Source organism: Taudactylus pleione, unplaced genomic scaffold (assembly GCF_031769625.1).
Source record: "Taudactylus pleione unplaced genomic scaffold, aTauple2 ptg001253l, whole genome shotgun sequence".
Lineage (NCBI taxonomy): Eukaryota > Metazoa > Chordata > Amphibia > Anura > Myobatrachidae > Taudactylus > Taudactylus pleione.
Window position 1 is genome coordinate 270,240 of NW_028285653.1, and position 21,889 is coordinate 292,128.

The following is a 21,889-nucleotide window of genomic DNA, read 5'->3' on the forward strand; positions in this document are numbered from 1 at the left end:
AATATCACTAAGGAACCCTAGGCTAGAAAAGTATATGTTTTTCTAGTACACACTTTGTGAGTATCAGGGTGCAGATGTTTAGAGGTGAGATCAATACCTCGCTTCATCACAAGTACCCCTTTCTTTAGTTGGTGTCATGGCAAAATGAATTTTTCTTGCAGCAACTGCAATATTCTACATGTGGTAACTGAATGCCAAAATTGTACAGAAATGTTTTGGACCACAGACAGCATCTCCTGCATAAACCTGTAATTTAAAAAAAAAAATTCTGGTCCACCAAATTTATTGTGTGTGCAAAACATTGGACATTTTCAAATTCAACCAGATATAATGCTCTCACAATATCACTGGCATTATCAGAAATTACAAATTCTGGGGAGAGTCATTAGTTGGGTATTTTGCAATCACATCTCTATGTTTTTCTAACAGGTTGACACTGGTATGCCTCTTCATGAATCACAAAAATATTAAGGGCAATCAATACTTTTGTGCAAAACTAGGCATAAGCAACCTCCTAAAACACCAACTTGAAGGAAACACCAACTTCACAGGCTAGTAAAGAAAATACAATTATGGAGGTGAAAAGGAATGGCGCTAATGCCTCAGATGGATACATTATATATATATATATATATATATATATATATATTATATATATATATATATATATATATATGTATCCCAATCAAGGATAAAGGAGAGAACAACATTTATTTCATATATGTATATATATATATATATATATATATATATTTATATATTGTGATAGAAGCACTGGATAAGTGTGGAATGGCTTCTATATTTGTCCCAGATTCCTGTCTTATATCTTTTAAAACCCCCAGGAGAAGTCTGTTAGAAAAGCTGACTAGTAATGTCGGCTTCTGTGAAAAGTCAGAATGGCTCCTTGGGGTGTGGATGTGAGGACAGGGAGGGCTACATCCACAGGCAACTCTAGGTTTTGGGCCTTTCAGCCTGGTAGCAGGCTCATTAGGGCTTCCACCTGGAAATAGCTGATTTAAGCTGGGTTTGTGTGTGGCTGAGTGTCTCATACCTGGGTGAGCTGGCAGTCTAGCCTGTTCAGAGACACTTGGTTAAAACCCTGTAAGTACTGTGCATGTGTTTTGTTGATGGTAAAGGCAATAGGCCCTACCTTTGTTGTAGGAAGGGAATCTGCTGTGTAGTTAGTGCCCAGCTGGGCTAGGACTTATGTTTATGTTTTTGTTTATATTGTTGTGTGTGGCATGATAAAGACTGGCACCGACCAGTTTGTATGAGATTCCTAGACTTGTCTTCTGTTTCTACTGCTGCTTTCTGCAAAGAGGGAGTCCATCTACCCCCAGAGAGGGACACCTATCCCAACTGTATCACATTTGGTGGAGAATGCAGGCAAACACACTGAAGTTGCAGCCAGGAAAAAATTTCTATGTTTAAAATTTAAAGTGACAGATATAACATTGAAGTCCATTTAGGTGGCACCCACAGATGCTTAGAGAAGCCAGATTTTGCTTCCAGCTCACACCTAAAAGCAGCATGGAGGATGTTATAAAACCCTTGCTCCAAGCTATGGTGGCTCAGCAGGAAGCTACCGGAGCTCAGCCGGAATCCACCCAGGTGCAACTGTTGGCCTTGGAGCCGGCCCAGTGGCAGCAACAGGTTACCATTGAGGAAACCCACCAGGCCTTAGCGGAAAATAGCCAGGCCTTAAAGCAGATTGTACATCACCTAGTATCCCTGTCTGGTGATGCTACCACTGGTCCTCCCTCCATATGTGCCTGTCACTTCCTACAGAAGATGACTTCGGGCAATGATGTGGAAGCATATCTCACTGCTTTTGAGAGAATAGCAGAGAGGGAGAGTTGGCCAAAGGAACAATGGGCAAGTCTGGTGGCACCTTTCCTGTCTGGAGAGCCAGAAAAGGCCTACTATGACTTATGCCTAGCTGATGCCAAAGACTATGAGAATTGAAAAAATGAGAGGTCCTAACTCGTTTAAGAGTCACCCTATTCATTCGCGCCCAACGAGTCCACCGCTGGGAGTTTCAAATGAAAAAGCCTCCATACTCACAGATGCATGACCTCATCCATCTTACCAAAAACTGACTGCAGCCCAAGATGCTAACAGGACCACAGATTGTGGAAAGAGTTGTGATGGACCAGTATCTATGATCGCTACCTGCATTTCTGCACAAGTGGGTGAGCCATGCAGACCCTAAATACGCAGACCAGTTAGTCGAACTGGTAGAGAGGTATGTGGCGGCTGAGGAGCTGTTGAGTCTGGTCGATCAAGCCCCGATGATGCACCGGTGAACTCCCATCGAGGCTGGTAAGATTGTTCCAGGGGAGAAGGGTGCTGGGTGATGGAATGTACCCAATACTGAGGGTGAGGAACCTGGAGACAGACCAGAAAGGTTCCTACACCATAAAAGACTAGGTTATAATATGATTCAGTGTTTTCGATGTGGTGGTTTCAGCCATATTGCGGCAAATTGTTCACTAATCTCTGAACCTATGCAATGTGATACTGCTCATATTAACCACAGGATGTCTTTCTTTGCACAGCCAGCCTGTACTGCTGACCAGCACGCTGAGACAGATAAGCACATGTGTGTACTCACTGTAGAAGGCAACTGAGTAGAGGCTCTGTTAGTTTCTGTTAGCCTGGTTACACTTATGAAAGCTGAACTGGTGAACCCCTTGAAGCGTAAGGGGAAAACTGTTGGTGTGACCTGCAAACATGGGGAAACTAGGTATTATATTACTGCATAAGTGAACATTGAGACACCATGTGGTTCCGTGATAGTCTCTGTGGGTTTGGTACATGGTTTAATGTTTGATGTGATATTGGTGAGAGACTTTGCCCACTTCTGGAAGTTGTGGGATAGCCGATTTGTTCCAGAAGTAAACAACCCCGACACATTTGAGGGGGTTACTGGTGCTACTGCAGAGTCTGTGATGTTCCCTTTTTCCTTCATGGTTGTCCAACCTGAGAGTGATGGTGGCTCACCAGGCACTGTGCCTTCCACTGAGGTGGGGAGTGTTTTTGAGCCGTGGATCGCCTGCCTGATCTTGAGGTCAGGAGAGAGGTCATTGCTGTGGAGCAGTTGAATGACCCTACTCTAGTAAAAGCCAGGGAAAATGTAAAAGTAATTGATGGCAAACCTATAGACCCTGATAGTCCATTGTTGTATCCTCACATGCTGTGTGCCAGGATTTTTTGTATCAAGTGACTAAAAAAGGGGAAGGCATTGTGGAACAGTGTTAGACCTGGCTCACAGTCATAACGGCAGGTCACCTAGGGGTAGAAAAAAACACTGAGCAGATCTTGCAGAGGTTTTTCTGGCCTGGGGTCCATAAAGAGGTGTCTGACTATTATATGTCCTGTCCTGAATGTCAATATCATGCTCTGAGGCCGCATTTTAAAAGTTCACTTGTCTCATTGCATATTATTGAGGTTCCCTTCTAAAGAATAGCTATCGACTTGGTTGGATCATTAATGAAGTCTGCCTGGGGCCATCAATATATTCTAGTGATAATGGATTAATCTACCCAGTACCCAGAAGCAATACCATTGTGCAATATGTCAACAAAGACCATTACTAGGGAATTAGTCCATGTCTTTAGAAGGTTGGGAATACCTAAGGAAATACTGACTGACTAAGGTACCCTATTTATGTTAGAAGTCATGAAAGAGTTATGCCACCTGATCAAAATCGAACAGTTAAGAACTTCGGTCTATCACCCCCAAACCGATGGGTTGGTGGAGAGGTTTAACAAGACATTAAAACATATGCTAAGAAAAGTAGTTGACAAGGATGGTAGAGATTGGGATTACTTGTTGCCCTATTTGTTGTTGGCCATAAGAGAGGTACCTCAATCCTTCACAGGGTTTTCACCTTTCAATTAGATATATGGGAGACACCCAAGGTACCCCATTTATGTCAAAAATCATGAAAGAGTTGTGCCGCCTGTTTAAAATTGATCTACTAAGAACCTCTGTGTACCATCCCTAGACCGATGGGTTAGTGGAGAGGTTTAATAAAACTTTAAAGCACATGCTAAGAAAAGTAGTGGACAAAGACAGTAGAGATTGGGATTACTTGTTACCTTATTTGCTGTTGGCCATAAGATAGATTCCCCAATCCTCCACAGGGTTTTCCCCTTTTGATTTATTGTATGGGAGACAGCCAAGGGGATTACAGGACCTTGCAAAATAGACATGGGAGGGGCAGTCCAGTCCGTATAAAACAGTTATTGAGCATGTTTCCCAAATGCAAGAAATAATTGCTGCTGTAGTGCCAATAGTAAGAGAGCACTTGGAACAGGCCCAACAGGCACAGCAGAGGGTGTACAACCACAATGCATGCTTATGCAACTTTACTCCTGGGGACAAAGTGTTGGTATTGGTTCCCACAGTAGAAAGTCAACTTTTAGCTAAGTGGCAAGGACCCTTTGAAATTCTATAAAAAGTGGGGGACGTTAGTTACAAAGTTTATCAGCCTGGGAAAAGAAAGCCAGAACAGATATACCATGTAAATCTTATAAACCCTGGAAGGATAGAGCATCTCTATCAGCTATCTGAGCCCCTCCAGTAAACCCAGGGCCCTTGGTTCCCGAAGTGAAAGTAGCAAAAACCCTGTCAGCCATTCAACAGCAGGAAGTTAAAGAATTTCTTATCAGAAATAGGGTCTTGTTTTCAGACATACCAGGGAAAACCACTGTCATTAAACATGATATAATCGCTGACCCAGGGGTCAAGGTTAACCTAAAGCCCTATAGGTTACCAGAAGCCCAAAGGGAGTCAGTGTCTAAAGAAATTTAAAAAAATTTAGAATTGGGTGTCATTGAAGAATCGCATAGTGAGTGGTCAAGCCCCATTGTGCTTATTCCAAATCCCGATGGGAGTGTGCATTTCTGCAATGACTTACGGAAATTGAACAATTTGTCAAAATTCGACACCTACCCAAAGCCTAGGGTGGATGAATAAATGTAAAGGCTAGGAAAAGCCAGATATTTAACCACACTAGACTTAACCAAAGGGTATTGGCAAGTCCCATTAACTGAGAATGCCAAAAAAAGACAGCTTTTTCAGCACCAGAGGGTTATTTCAATACAAGATGTTGCCCAATGGGTTATATGGGGCACCTGCAACCTTTCAAAGAATGATGGATAGGTTTCTAATGCCCCATAGACAGTGTGCTGCTGCTTATCTGGATGATGTAGTCATTCATAGCCATGATTGGCAGGCTCACTTGCCTAGAGTACAAGCAGTTTTGGACTCCATTTATAGGGCAGGTTTGACAGCCAACCCAAGAAAGTGTTGTCTAGGGATGGAAGAAGTAAAGTATCCTCGGTACACCATTGGCAGAGGTTAGATAAAGCCACAGCTTAATAAAATTGAAGCAATACAAAACTGGCCAATACCTTTGAATAAGAAGCAGGTGAAAGCCTCAATAGGGATTACTGGGTATTATAGGAGTTTTATACCCAATTTTGCCACCATTGCAGTCCCACTGACTGACCTTACCAAGGGCAAACAGAAAGTCATGGTGGAATGGAGTCCTGAAGCAGAGAACGCTTTTCAGGAGTTGAAAATAGCATTCTGTTCCCATCCTGTTCTGGTGACTCCTGATTTTGACATGGAGTTTGTGGTGCAAACTGATGCATCAGAATAAGGTATAGTAGCGGTCCTGTCCCAAAGCAAGGATGGTGAGGAACACCCTATTTTTTACCTAAGCAGGAATAAATGTACATGAGAGAAACTATGCTACAGTTGAGAAGGAGGCATTGGCCATAAAATGGGCCTTAGAAACTCTCAGGTACTATTTGGTGGGAAGGAAGTTCAGATTGATCATTGGCCATGCCCCTTTGAAGTGGATGTCCAAGAACAAAGATAGTAATGCGAGTATAACAAGGTGGTTCTTGGCATTACAGACCTTTAAGTTCATGGAATAACATAGGCCAGGAAGCCAGCTGGCCAATGCAGATGCTTTGTCACGTGTCCATTGTCTGGGGGCTGCAGTTGTTCTGCCCCACAGGTCGAAACAAAGGGGGGAATATGTGATAGAAGCAGTGGAGAAGTGTGGAATGGTTTCTATATTTGTCCCATATTCCTGTCTTATGTCTTTTTAAACCACCAGGAGAAGTCTGTTAGAAAATCAGACTAGTAAAGTCGGCTTCTGTGAAAAGCAAGAATGGGTCCTTGGGGTGTGGATGTGAGGACAGGGAGGGCTCCATCCACAGGCCACTCCAGGTTTTGGGCCTTTTAGCCCGGTAGCAGGCTCATTAGGGCTTCCACATGAAACTGGCTAATTTAAGCTTGGTTTGTTTGTGGCTGAGTGTCTCATACCTGGGGGAGCTGGCAGTCTAGCCTGTTCAGAGACACTTCATTAAAACCTTGTAAGTACTGTGCATGTGTTTTGTTGATGGTAAGGGCAATAGGCCCTACCTTTGTTGTAGCAAGGGAATTTGCTGTGTAGTTAATGCCCAGCCGGGCTAGGACTTATGTTTATGCTTTTGTTTATATTTTTGTGTGTGGTACAATAAAGACTGGTGCTGACCAGTTTGTACAAGATTCTCAGACTTGTCTCCTTTTACTACTGCTGCTGTGGTCTGCTGTGTGTAAAGAGGAAGTCCATCTACCCCCGGAGAGGGACCCCTATCACAACTGTGTAACAATATATATATATATATATATATATATATATATTCCATACAATCAAGATAACATAAATATTGGGGTAACCAGAAAACAACATCTCACCATTAGACAAGGCTGCAGTGGGCTTGATGCAAACAAAGCAAAATTCAAGAGGTCCTGGGCAATGAATCTCGGCACCACCACAGGGAATGTAAAGTGTCCTGGCTTGCTGGTAGTCAGAGGTTCCCCTGTACCATGTAGTCCATAATGCATTTCCAATTGTGATCAATTCTTCTTCAGATGTGGATAACATGCTGTTCAGATTATGGTGATATTTATACCCCCCAAAAATGATCTGATTAGGTACTCACAATTCATTTTCAAAATCCATTTTTGCGGTCATGTACACCATAAGTGATGCTTGTGGTCTACGCCTATAATCATGTGCTTGACCTATGAAGGGTTATTATGGTGTGACAGAGATGTACTGTCAATGGAACAGTATGGCCAGGGCTGCTGACAGCTGTGCCAAGCCCATGTGACAGTGGGTATGGCCTAATAGCGGTTGGCGTGGCCATGCCCCCTTAGTAAAAAAAAGAAAATAAATATTTTTTTCAGCATTGTGGAGGGGGGGGGGGTTTGTTCCCCTCAGTCTGGCACACAGCCATTTGTGGGCACGAACAGCATGATCGCTCCCCCCATAGGCATAGAAGCCCAGCACACAGCAGTGTGTGCTGGGCTGCTGCGACATAAGGAGGGGGATTGGTGCTGGACCCGGCCCCCTGCCGGGCCACTCCAGCAAGCCTGGACCCAGAAAATGAGTTCCTTCTCCCCCCCACACTCGGCACCCCTGAGAATAGCAACTGCACCCTGACCTTTACCCTTTAAAGGCTTTTTGTACTTCTGACTAAGCCACAGTTTATTTTCTACTACTGAGCTGAATTACACTAAAGACGAGCAGGGCATAATGCATGTGGAGCAGTGAGGTAACACTGCCATATAGTAACACTAACACATAGTTCCAGGACAGGGCCGGGCCCAGCGGTGCAGTGAGAGATGAAGCAAACTTGTGCCAGCATTGAAATTATCCCTGGACTATCACTGCGACACTCTGATATCTGTTTTGTATGGCAATTACCATTTACGCTGCCTGTTATTTACACGCTTGCCCTGAACCACCTTGGCTGACATACAGCACGAAGATCTCCACTGGCTCAGGCTACACAGGCACTTCCAGTTCCCCACACCTGGGTTGAGCTGCATTGCTGCAAGCCATTTCAGCGCCTGTACAGCCCGTTCCCTCTGCCGAATACAACAAGGGGGAGGTCAGTAAACACCAGCTGTACCTCCCGTGCTTCACGCTGAAAGCTGCTTGCGGAGATCGAGTCTCTCCAACACGGGGATTGCTGCCACTAGAAAAAGAGCCGTCACACGGAGATCCAAGCTCCCTTGACAAAGGTGAGAGCTTTCCATCGTGACACCGTGCTGCAGACCGCTCACCTCACAAAAGGCAATTTCAGCTAATTCGAAGTATTTCTTCTGCTATTCAAAGGGGACATCCACGATCACTTTTTAATACAGTGGTGGCAAGTGTATCAATTTGTATCATCAGTCCATGGACACATTTTTTTCACAGCCAGCGGGCCCACAGATATTCAATCTGGACACTGGTAAACTTACAGAAAGATTGCTAATGTGTTTCAATGTACAGTCATTTTAATCAGATTATCCAGGGATATATACCCATATATATTTTTAATTGTCAATAAATTCATTTATTTTAATATACGAACTTTGTCATATATTACTTATACCCCCTGATACACCGTCTGTCTTTTCTTATAGATTGTTTCTTTGCTACTGGGACTGACTATCCCTTTCAACCGTGCTGCTTCAGGGTGTGTAAATTAACACTTTTCGCACCTGGGTACTTTTCTCTGTACTTTTCTCTGTATGAAGCAAACTTGAGTCTTGTGGTGTAGTGAAGTCAGAGCAGGGTTAAGCCCTGTAAGGCAATGAGATTCCAGGACAGGGTTGAGCCCTGTGGCGTGGCTAGGGTTTGGAGCAGGGTTGAACCCCTTGATGCAGAAAAGATTGAAGCAGGGTTGAGCCCTGTGATATGATGAGATTCTGGAACAGGGTTGAGCCCTGTGATGTGGCTAGAGTTCGGTGCAGAGTTGAGCCCCATGATGTGGAAAAGGTTGTAGCAGGGTTGAGCCCTGTGATGTGATGAGATTCTGGTACAGGGTTGAGCCCTGTGGCATGGGTAGAGTTCGGACCGGGGTTGAGCCCCGTGATGCAGAAAAGATTGTAGCAGGGTTCAGCCCTGTGACATGGCTAAGGTTCAGAGCGGGGTTGAGCCCTGTGATGCAGAAATGATACTGTAATGGTGCAGTTGACAACTGTAACAAGGATGAGTTCAATATCCACAGGAACGGAAAGACAACAGGCAAAGTAAATAGTGCAGCAAAATGATGAAACCACAGTGATGGAGCAATAAGCAACACTTAGGCAATAGGAATGCTGGGCTCTGTAGTGCAATGGATAACTGGCATCAGAAGTTCATCTGGAATATAACAAAGTCCACAGCAATCCACAGGCACAGTGGGGATCTGGCTGGAGTCCAAGAAAGACCTGAAAGCAATGTTGCACAGACACTGAGACACAGTTAGTAACAAGCATTATACTAGAAGTCTGTGATCCATAGGAAGTTTCAGAATATGTGACCCAAATGGAATCAGGTTTGAAATAATGAGCAATCTAGGAATCCCACAACCTGACAACACCTGGGAAACAGATGATCAATTTAACACTCTATCCCCTGAATGAGAAGCATGCCAGCAAGCAGGATAGCTCCTCCAATGACCACAATGGAACTTTGGCAAAAGTAGTCTATCTTTATGTGCTGAAATAGTTGCAGTCCTGACACAAATATTCCTGCTTTGCCATTAAGGAAGTGATACCATGTTTTTATTAGAGATGAGCGGGTTCGGATTTCAGAAATCCAAAACCACCCGAATTTAGCTGATCTGAGTTGGATCCAAGCAGGCTCGATTTTTCCTGCATGACTCGGATCTCAAACCAAAGCAAAACTATAGAGTCTGAAATCTTGTGGTTCACAAGATTTCATCTCCTTCATCAATGTAGTATATAATGGACCACGCAACGGATGCCATTTCACTCCGGCTGTGGAGATTAATCAGGAAAGGTGGGTTGTGTAGGGCTGGGAGAGGTGCTGGTGCTCTCTGCTGTGTCCTGGGCTGGTGCTGATCCATTCTGGGCTGGTGCTGTCACTGTGCTGTCTGCTGTGTCCATCTGGGCTGGTGCTGATCCATCTGGGCTATCTGTACTGTCTGCTGTGTCCTGGGGTGGTGCTGCTGATCCATTCTGGGCTTGTGCTTTGCTGTCTGCTGTGTCCATCTGGGCTGGTGCAGAACTGCAGATTCATCTGGGCTGGTGCTGTGTCCATCTGGGCCCAAGTTCTGGACTCAAAAAAAAATGTAGTAAAAAAAAATTCAAAGTGTCCTTTATATTTTTCTGTGTGTGTGTGTGCACACATGTTAGGCTTAACTGCAGTACTGCATAAGATCCAACCAGCAACACAAGTTGCAACCTAGTGCTTCCCAACTCCAGTCATGATTAATCTGTGCTCTGGACCAAAGTTCTTCAGCTGAAAATAAATAAAAATATATTGTCTTTTTTTTTTGTAAAAAAAATTTTGTGTGCATGTCAGCGACACCTGGCTGTCACTGTCATCAATGCAGGTGCGCAGGGGTGCTGTTCTCCTTATGTCAAGGGGCTATTGCCCAAAATAATAAATAAACAATATTTATTGTATGTGTCAGCCACACCTGGCTGTCACTGTCATCGGCATAACTGCACAGGGGTGCTGTGCTGCTGTCTGTCAAGGTGCTGCTGCCCAAAATAATAAGTAAACAGTTTTTATTGTGTGCATGTCAGCCACACCTGACTGTCACTATCATCGGTGTAGGCGAGCAGGGGTGCTGTGCTGCTGTCAAGTGTCTGCATGAATATTGCAATGATAACTTTTTTTAAGTTATTGGGTTACAAAAAGTTTTTTTTTATTCTTAAATATAGCAGAAATGTTATCCTAAAAGCTTATAAAGTTATATGCTCTAAAAAACTAAAGCCTATATTTATTTACAAACCTATATAGAGTAGACATCCTAAATTCTAAAACTGTTCTATTCAAAAACATAAACAAAACTCAGGAGAGGCCTCAGAGAACATGAAAATAGATGCTGTAGGTGCTGAACTTCAAGGGATTTCTCCATCATGTTCTGCAGTGTGGAAAGGTTTCATTCACATGTTTTCTATAAAGCAGTTCAAAGTTACAGCCTTCAAAGTGTCTGGCTATAACACCTACCTTTGCCAGGAATTATCAAAGATTATTACAAGCAAAGGATTCATCTGTCTGGAATCTGTCTGGGAATTCATGGATCGTATTTGGCCTGAATGTACTAAGACATCCAGTGATTATGTCACTGTGTTCTGTAGCCAACTTTATTCCTACCTGAATCGCAAACTGAAATACGGAATAGGAAGCACAGACAAAATTAATGCCTTTGTTATTCCGCTGCCTGCATGCCAACCAATACCTCCCAGACTACACCCACTGTGGGGACCAGGTCTTGATAATGACCATCCCCATCTGTTGCTAGACCTTCTTCCTGCCATTTTTTTTCATCTGTAATAGATGATGTGGAGATGTAAGAGCTTTAGATGTTGGAATAGGGGCTTCCACCTATTTGGCTTTCCTCCAGAGAACAGAGCTCTGTTCCTCAGGAAGTGTCTATGCCTGAGCTAATAGATAGATAGTCTCTGTCTGTTGGTAAACACCCTTCAGGAGATGGCAACCCAAAATAACAACAACTATAATAATGTGTCCACTGTTAACCAGCCTTATCCCTTAACAGCAACATACCCCATATGGCCAACTCATAACATGACATCCAGTTTGCAGCCTCCTATTCCATATGACACTAATCCAGTCACCATGGTTGATCAATCAGCCATGTGTGGTCCACCCACTTTTTGGCCTTCTGCATTCTAACATATTCACATATCTAAGAAGTGGACAGTGGGAATAATGGCAATTTAAAGGCCACTAACTAACTAAAAGGATTATTTAAGTCAATTGTTTATTTATTTTTGGAAAGCAAGCTTCCTAGTCCCCTTCTGGGATGAAAAAAATCCACTCCCAGCAAGCAGGCATGGCACTCAAGAAAGAATTCCCAAGAAAGACATAACATAAGACTTAAACCTTAAATCTGAAATGTTGCATTTGCTGCTCTGTTTTGCTTGCTCACAATATATCTAATATGGTTAAGTGGACATTGGGAACAACAGCAGTTTGAAGGCCACACATTTTTTTATGTCCCTGTACAGGTTGGGAGATGCCTTTTTAGATAAATTGCAAAGCATTATTTAAGTCAATTGTTTATTTTTTTGGAAAGCACTATTCCTGGTCCCCCTCTGGGATGAAAAAATCAACTCCCAGCAGCAGCAGCCATGCTCAAGGTTTCTTCTGTGGCAAGGACTAATGTAAATGTACTGTATCACATTTTTTTTGTAAATGCCTCCTCCCCTCCCCTTCTCCCTCATAAATTTTCTTTTGATACAAAAAACTAAACTAAATTTACTACCAATCAATCCTTCCTGTCCCTGCACTACTATATACATACTCCAACTCCCTCAGGCCTCTTTTGAATAAAAAAAGTGTTTGCTGATGGGCCAAGTTGAACTGCCATGTGTTTGCGCCGCCCACTGCTGCAGCTTAGCTTAGTCAGCCAGCTATCTTGGTGCAAATTTTGGGCCTAAAAAAGATGAACAAAACAATATTTTGAGATGTGAGGTGGTCAAAATTGAAAATGAGTGGAAATAAATGTTATTGAGGTTATTAATACTGTAGGAACAAAAAAGGGCCATTTTATGTGATTTTACCTGTTTTTTTATTTTTTAAGAAAAAATCCAGAACTAAAACCAAAACACAAAAACAAAACACTGAGGTGAGGTTTTGGCAAAACCAATTCAGATCCAAAACCAGGGGAGATCAAGATCCACAACCAAAACACAGGTGTCGGGCACATACAATATATATATATTAGGGGTGTGCACCAGCCACTTTTCGTATTTTAGTTTTGGATCTGGATTTTTCTTTGTATTTTGGGTCTGGATTGGTCTTGCCAAAAGCACCCTTCCATTTTTTGGGTTCTGGGTTCTGGATCTGTATTTTTTTGGAAAAAATCATAAAACAAAATAAAATCACAGAATTTGTTTTTTTATTTTGTTCCTCCGCTATTATTAACCTCAATAACATTCATTTCCACTCATTTCCAGTCTATTCTGAACACCTCACAACTCACAATATTGTTTTTAGGCCAAAAGGTTGTACCGAGGTAGCTGGATGACAATGCTAAGCGACACAAGTGGGCGGCACAAACATGTGGCCCATCTAGGCACTGGGCACTCTACGGACTTTAGTGGCAGACAGGATGTCAGTTTGAAAAACTAGGCCCCAAAGAGTACATACTGCAAAGAAAAAAAAGAGGTGCAAGATGGAATTGTCCTTGGGTTCTCACAACCACTCTTACATTGTATAAATGGACATGCACACTTTAACAAGCCAATTATTTCAGGTCCAGGGTCTGCCAGATGACTGTGGCTGAAATTATTGGTTTATTTGGGCCCCCACAAAACAAGCTGGCAATTAATCTGTCCCTGCACAAACTGGCTCTACAGAGGCAAGATGTCATCCTCATTCTCCTCATCCACCGATTCCTCATCCTCTTCAGTGTCATGTACATCCTTATCCTCACAGAGTATTAATTTGTCCCCACTGGAATTCACCACCACAGGTCCCACTGTACTTTCTGGAGGCTGGTCTTCCTGGAAGAATTGATAATTCATTTTGCTGAACATCTTCTCCACATTTTGTGGAAATAACCTCCTACGCCTTTTGCTGACAAGGTTCCCGACTGCACTAAAACCTCTTTCAGAGTACACAATGGGGAGGGGGGCAACTTAGGAAAAATAGAGCCAGTTTGTACAAGAGATTCCAAATTGCCTCTATTTCCTGCCAGTACAGGTACGGACTGTCTGACATGCCTAATTGGATGCTGTCACTGATGTAATCCTCCACCATTCTGTCAATGGTGGCAGTATTATATGCACTGACAAAAGACATGCCAGAAATTGTTGGCAGGTCCTTCAGTCTGGACCAGATGTCCAAACTTGATCCTGCCTGCCCTGCATCACTGCCAACAGGTTGCTTAGGATACCTAAGTTGTTTCCTGGCAGCCCCAGTTGTGGAAGAAAATGAAGAAGGAGTTGTTGATGTGTCACATTCCGCTTCAGTTGACAGTGTTTTCACCAGAAGGTCTTTGCACCTCTAAAGGCTTGTGTCCATCAGAAAAAGAGATACCATGTAGGCTTTAAACCTAGGATTGAGCATGGTGGCCAATATGTAGTGGTCTGATTTCAACAAATTGACCACCCTCGAATCCAGGCAAATTGAATGAAGAGCTTCATATACAAGTCCACCATACCGAGTGCAATCGCTATGTCTTAGCTCCTTCTTCACTTTCTCCAGCTGCTTCTGCAAAAGCCTGATGAGGGGAATGACCTGACTCAAGCTGGCAGTGTCTGACTGACTTCACATGTGGCAAGCTTGAAGGGCTGGAGAACCTTGCACAACACGGAAATCATTCTCCACTAAGCTTGAGTCAAGTGCATACCCTTTCCTTTGCCTTTGTCACATTTGGATGTATAGGCTTGTATGGCCTTTTGCTGCTCCTTCATCCTCTGAAGCATATAGAGAGTTGAGTTCTACCGCATCACAACCTCTTGCTTCAGGTTATGGCAGGGTAGGTTCAAGAGTGTTTGCTCATGCTCCAGTCTTTGGCACACAATGGTGAAAATGGGCAGAAATTTTTTGGGCCACCCAAAGCGTCTCCTGGACACCCTTGTCGTTTTTCAGAAAATTCTGCACCACCAAATTTATTGTGTGAGCAAAACATGGGACATGCTGGATTTTTGTCCAGATGTAATGCCCACACAATATTGGTGGCATTGTCAGATATCACAAATCCCCAGGAGAGTCTAAGTGGGGGAAGCCATTGGGTGATGATTTCCCTCAGTTTCTCTAAGAGGTTGTCGGTGGTGTGCCTTTTACTGAAACCGATGACACACAGTGAAGACTGCCTTGGAACGAACTGGTGTTTCTGAGATGCTGATACTGGTGACGCTGCTGTTGATGCTGCATGAGGTGACACATCTACCCAGTGGGCTGTCACAGTCATATAGTCCTTATTCTGCCCTATTCCACTTGTCCACATGTCCGCGGTTAAGTGGACATTGGGTACAACCACATTTTTTAGGACACTTTTTCTGATGTCTCTGTACATTCTCGGTATCGCCTGCCTAATGAAGTGAAATCTGGATGGGATTTGGTACTGGAGACACGCTACCTCCATCAATTGTCTAAATCCCACTGCACTAATGGTGGATACCGGACACATGTCTAACACCAACATAGCTGTCAAGGCCTCAGTTATCCGCTTTGCAAGAGGATGACTGCTGTCATACTTCATCCTCCTCACTTAGGACTGTTGGAGGGTCAATTGCTTAGTAAAAGAAGTAGTGGTGTTCCAACTTCCTCTCTGGGATGATGAACGACTCCCAGCAGCAACAGCAGCAGCGGCAGCAGTAGGCATAGCAATGCAGGGTCCTCCGGAGGAAGTCCGGATAGGAGAGTCAGTCATGCCAGAGACATGGCCGGCAGGACTACTTCTGATCCTGACTGAGGAGGAAATTGACAAGGAGGGAGTTGACTGCGTGGTTTGCAGGTGCTTGGATACAACAGGACAAAGGGATTTAGGTGTCACTGGACAGCTTATGGTCTGAGCCACAGTTTCTGAACTTGGCAGTAACACTTTATGAATGTGCTGCAGGTGACATATATGGGAGCATGTTCCTAGGTGGTTAACGTCCTTACCCCTACTTATTACACCTTTACATATGCAACATATGGTAAGACAGTTGTTGTCCGGATTTGGACTGAAATTTTTCCAGACCAATCAGGTGAAAATTTGGTTTTCTGGCATGACCGTGATGGGCTTTTTAATCCCACGGACAACAACTGTGCCCCCGATGCCTGATTTAAACAAACCAAATCACCATCAGAATCCTCCTCATCAACTTACTCCTCAGTGCCAGCTACACCAGTATCCTCATCTTGTTGTACTTCAACAGTGACATCTTCAATTTGAATATCAGCAACTGGACTGTGGGTGCTCCTTCCAGCACTTGCAGAGGGCGTGCAAATGGTAGAAGGAGCCACATCTTCCTGTCCACTGTTGGGAACGTCAGGCATCGCAACCGCTGCCACACTTGGACTCTCCTTGGGGATTTGTGATATCTTCTTAGAACGCACAGTTCTTTGCTGTGCTTCTGCCAGATTAACTCATTAAATTTTTGTAGCAGGAAAGGGCTTCCATTGTCATGTGAAGCTGAACATCTAGTCATGAACATAGGGGGCGGACCTTAGCCATTCCTTGCCACTCCATGTCGTAAATGGCATATTGGCAAGTTTACTTTTCTCCTCAGATGATTTAAATTTATATTATAAGGATATTTTTCCTGAACTTTTCCATTTGGGATTTTATAGGCCCTCTACTATGACATTGGGCATCGGCCTTGGCAGACAATGTCTATGGCATTTCATCATCTATGTCATGACTAGTGGCAGCAGTTTCAGCACTTAGAGAAAGTGGTTCTTGTTCTTTCCCTATTTTATTTTTATCGGACAAATTTTTGTCCTCCATTTATGTGATATTGACAATTGCAGCTAAGCTGCACACACACAAATAAAAAAGATTTTATTTTTATTCTTTTCCAACACTTTGGGGGTTACATCACCCTTCAACAGACAAGCCAACTGGCCGTTGACTTATGACACAGGCGCAGACTTGGCGCTGCTACTTTGTTGATGCACGTGCGGCTAAGGTGCACACAAGTCACAAACACAGAAAAATATATTTCTTTTGTTTTTTGGAGCACTTTGGGGGTTACACCACCCTTCAACAGACGAGCCAGCTGGCCCTTGACTTATGACACAGGCACACGCTTGGCGGTGCTACTTTGTTGATGCACGTGCGACTAATGCGCACAGAAACAGAAAAAATTTATATATTTTTTTGCACTTGGAGGGAGCACACCTGAAGGACAGAGCACCCCCTGGACAACACTACAGCACACCTTTAGGACTACAGCCTTTATGACATAGGCAAACACAGGGGGGTTTCCATCTGCATGGAAAGCCCCCCTCCCCAGCCCACACCATGACCACAATAGAAATAGTAATATAATAGATTGTTACTAGTGCTGGATGTTCTTCTCAGTATCACAAATTAAATAATTAGCACCACCTGTGGATCTTTTAACGTGTATCAGCCAGTAATAAATAACCTGTGCACCAACTAGAAGATCTGGAAAGCATGCACTGTTAGAGATGCACTGCTATGGAGCCCAAAATGTACATATACAGTATGTCCAGAGCAAAGCTAGGTACTTCTGCTGCTACTCCAGGCTCCTGGACTTGCTCCGATAGTCTGGATTGCTGCCACATATAAAATAAATATGTTCATCTAAGGCAGGATGGCCCTACTGGTGCATCTAATGGCTTACTGTGATCACTTGTCCTGTATATGCTGGAATTAATACACACAATACACTTTGTATGATGCTTATTAAAGCTGGTTAAGTACTATTTCTGCCCTCTTGATTGACAGGCCACACTAGCTCTAAAATTAAGCATTTGGAAACCCCCCTCTGGAAATCCAGCGTTTGCCACTGTATTGGACCAAAGTACTGCACAACACAGCCCAGCCAGCCCCTATGGACTTTGGACACAGCCCCTATGGACAGCAGCAGCACCAGCACAGCAACCCCCACCCTCCCTCTTCACTGTCCACAACCAGAGTGAAAAATGGCGCTGACATGGGGACCTTTTATAGTATCCAAAACCTGCTAGAATCCGACAGCGGGATGATGATGTTTTGCCTCGATTCAAGATCTGAGCCAGGCGGGAAAACCCAAGCTGGACTTGGTTCCCGGCTCAGATCGGGGGGGGCTCGGGGGGTTTGGGTCTCAGAAATCAGAAACCCGCTCATCCCTAGTTTAAATATGTATTGATGACAATTCCCATCACTTATTTTACTAAGCTCATTAAAATAAAAGGTATATTTTAATATCTACAATCATATCATAGATTTATCTTCATAAAGAGTTCCCCAAAAAGGATTTTTTTCTCTTTTGCCTGTGAAAAACCAATGAAATATAGTACTAGAGTGACTCTTGGGTGCATCACCCACACAGTGTTATTTTTATAGGAACTTTTAGCCTAATGACATTACAACAGTGTTGGTAGTACTATATTGATTTAGAGTGACTACCAATATAATCCTGTGCATAAATCTTTCCCCGACCCCTTTCCTTTTACTTTAGTGATAATGAAGGATCAGACAGAATGTGTAAATATGGAGGGCACTACTACCAGTGGTGCCCCTACCTCGGTAGACATCGGGTGCAGGCAGGGACGGCTTGGCATGTAGTGCATGTGGCAAAGTTACATACCTTGGAACAGGGGGCATGGTCTCCTGGCATGAACCCTTGTTTTTGTCACAGGGGGGTTGCTGGAGGTGCGGGTTGCCTCCTGGGACCAAGCTGTGTGTAGTGCCAGATTCCTCACTGTGTCAGGAGCCGTGTGCTGCATGTAATGCTACAGGGCAGCACCTGGCTCCTGCCACTGAGGGGGAGTCAGCACTTTGGATTCACCCTTCAGCGGGTGACACCCAGGTGTAGCCCGCACCCCCCTTGTGACACTACTGTAATACGCAGTCTCCATGAGGCTCCTTTAGGGAAGCATCATTACCTTATAAAGATGGCTGCTGTTTTGTTTTCTGTGCATGTGTGGCACAATCCTGTCACTGTGCTAGGGTGGGACACAGATATGATACACTGAGCTTCCAAGAGACCCTGTGATATATCTACAGTATTCCTGATAACACCACTTGTATACGCACCACTGTCCACATAGATCACCAGTTGGTGCTCTGTATTTTGCGCTCAAGCTCCACTTCATTCAGATATTGTGTATGTAACAGTGAGTACGGCTGTATAAACTCACTACCACTCAGTACACCACACTTGTTAAGTCCTGAACTATTTGATGACTTTGAGGATCATCTGGTGTGTACTATTATTCTGCTTATACCATTGCTAAGTAATACACACATAGTACGCACATAGTACACACATATTCAACATAATCAAAGGTAAACTATACTGTAGCTGGCAACAGGAAAATGCAGAGAGTGCTGGATATGGTATAAGAACTCTATATATAGAAAGAAATATGTTCTGAAAGTGGAATGACAATATATTTTAAATGGACATAAAATAAAAAGAAAAATAATTTTTATGATGTCCAGATCAGATCATTTTCCATTTGTATTTGTCACTCTCATGTAGACATGTTACAGAAGGAGATATAACAGACAACAAACAAGAATACACCTAACAATTATTAGTGAAAATGTCTTGGACAAAAAGGTGTACCCCTCTCACAATGAAGGAGGGTAAAACCAGGTGCATCAAGGTATCTTTAATTGTTTCAAATGTTACGCAATACTCTTTAAAGCATATAGATACCACAATCAGCCCAAAAGTTACTAAAAGGAAACAGCGTACCCCACTCACAATGAAGGGGGATAAAATGAAGCACATCAAGGTAACTTTACAGAATTTAGTACTTCATGTGATCCTATTCCAAAGTATGTAGTTGTAAATGTGGGCATACCCTACTCATTGTTAGATGACTATTGCTTACGCAATATAAAGGTATCTTTAGGGGGTGAGATTAAGAAGTTCCTTCCTCCCTCCTACTCCTCTGGTCAGATATAAGCCCGTCAAACAGAGAATCCTGTATAGAAAATGTTAAGTTATATAAAAATTTTATTTTACTACCGTAACATAAAAACAGGATTTCTATGAATCTTAAAAAGGGAGGTGAGGAGAAAACTTCTTAGGGCGCGTTACCCAGCTTCCTTTAATTTAGTCAATATTCCTCGAATTTCACCACAATTCAAAATAACAATACATAACATAGAGATACGAAATAGACAATAATTACGGCGCTAAATGGGTATGATAATAATACATCCCTTTGATGTAGAGACTGTGGTCTTATAGATGATGCAATCCACTGGAATATTTTGTCTTCCTAATGCAGTCCCAAAATTTGATAGTTGCTTGGTTACAGCATCCAGAAAAACATTAAAAAGATGAAAGAACCAATGTGTAGTAGTGTCTTATAACCACCAATAGCAAATCAATTGTTCAAAATGGGATATCCTCTATATTAGATAATGTATAATGTATTATAGCGTACCCCACTCACATCATATGTGGCGGGAACACACGTAAAAAGGGTATCTTTGATGAGGAAATTTTCCCTTTTAATAGGTTTGGCGTACCCAACTCACTTCTTGTTTTTGTGGATAAAATGCATAAAGGTATCTTTAATCCTGCTAGCCAATATGTCATAAGGAAATATATACGATTTTTCCTGATGGATATAAATCTTTTCAGCTATAAGATGTAAAACAGCGTACCCCTACTCACACTCTGTTGTAGCTGTTAAATCATGTAAAGGTATCTTTGTATAAAAAGATGTGGATGCGTACCCAAAACTCACATAGGGTGCGACAATGGAACTCCTATCAAGGTATCTTTTTCCAAACAAACTCCAGACCTTCAGTGTGGAACTTCAATGGTATTACTCCAAAATACGTAAGTAAGCAGCCACAAAATTATTCCAATCCAAAAACATTTTAACTTGAATGTCCCCAATAAAAATAGCAGCACAAAAAAATCATAAAAAGTGCATTCACAGTACAGTTAAAAGACAAATAATACCAAAAAAAGAGAAAAGGAAAAATGCAAAAATGAATAAATTCAATGTTGAATAAAAAAATTCCAATGATGGAAATAAAATGCCAGTATTGGGCTACTCACACCTTGAATAGTTGTCAACGCATTTCGGTCACTAGGACCTTTTTCAAGACATCCTTTTGGTGTGAGGAGCTCGATATTTATGTGAGAAAGCACCTATCAATTGCTCACAGGAAATGGTCACTATTCGTATAATCATTCATTACCATTAGGTGTGTAAAATTTATAAATGTGCTCTTATTACATATAAAAAAATTTTGTTTACATATATTTTGTACTTCTTATCTGTACACATAATTTATGAACACAGCATATTACATTTTAACAAGTAAATCGTAATTAAGCTTAATGGAAAAGAACCCCACTTCCGGTAATTGAATTCTGGGAAATGTAGTCCAAAGTTTACACGCAGATGGTACCACTAAAACATAATATCTACAATAGTCATGGTCAATCCAAAATATACAGAGGAGTATCCTCACTTAATACTATGGTCAGCGATTAGTTTCCTTGTTCAGGGATCTCTAGCTTCTATTTACATATCGTTGTTAAAAGTCCGAAAAATCCGTAATGAAGGATCATGGGATATGTAGTCCACATCGTGAAGCAGAGCTCTTGCCACCCATCGTCCATGTATGTAACTCCAAGCGGCATCCACAGCGTTGCCATGGAAATGCAATCAAAACACACAGGCAAGGCGGAAGTGGTGTAAAGCTCCTAGACATCCGGACATCAAACTGTAGAAGATCTTGGGACATAAAGTCCATACTATAGAGTGGAACTTCTGTTATTCAGTGGTCATGGATACATTCTTAGATGGTATTTATTCTATTGTCATGGAAACCCGATGAACGCACGTTCAGGACTTTTAAAGCAGGATAACTTTGCGAACATACAAAGAAATAACATAATAAACATAATATTAGACAATTATAATGATAGTGGAATAAAATATACTATAAAAAAGGGGGGGTATGGCTATAAAGGACTATATTGGATTACAAAGATATTGTGGTGGGACGAACAATCCTATATTAAAATTTAAAACATATTCACAGTTCATAGAGGTAAGTAAATATGTATACCACCTATAAATAGAAATTACAAACCAAATATAACAGAAATGAGTAAAGGGCTGACCAAGGTAAATAAAATAAAAAAAATAAAAAACTGAAATGGTTCATAGGAACCACTTCAGTTCAAAGTCCTAGTTTAAACC

The 21,889-nt window shown here is 42.5% G+C and overlaps 1 protein-coding gene across 1 annotated transcript in view; it reads right to left on the bottom strand.

Moving 5' to 3' along the window:
• LOC148450931 (vomeronasal type-2 receptor 26-like) overlaps window positions 1–21,889 on the bottom strand; it is a 63,951-nt gene that overhangs the window by 40,249 nt on the left and 1,813 nt on the right. The gene's annotated exons all lie outside the window — the stretch shown is intronic.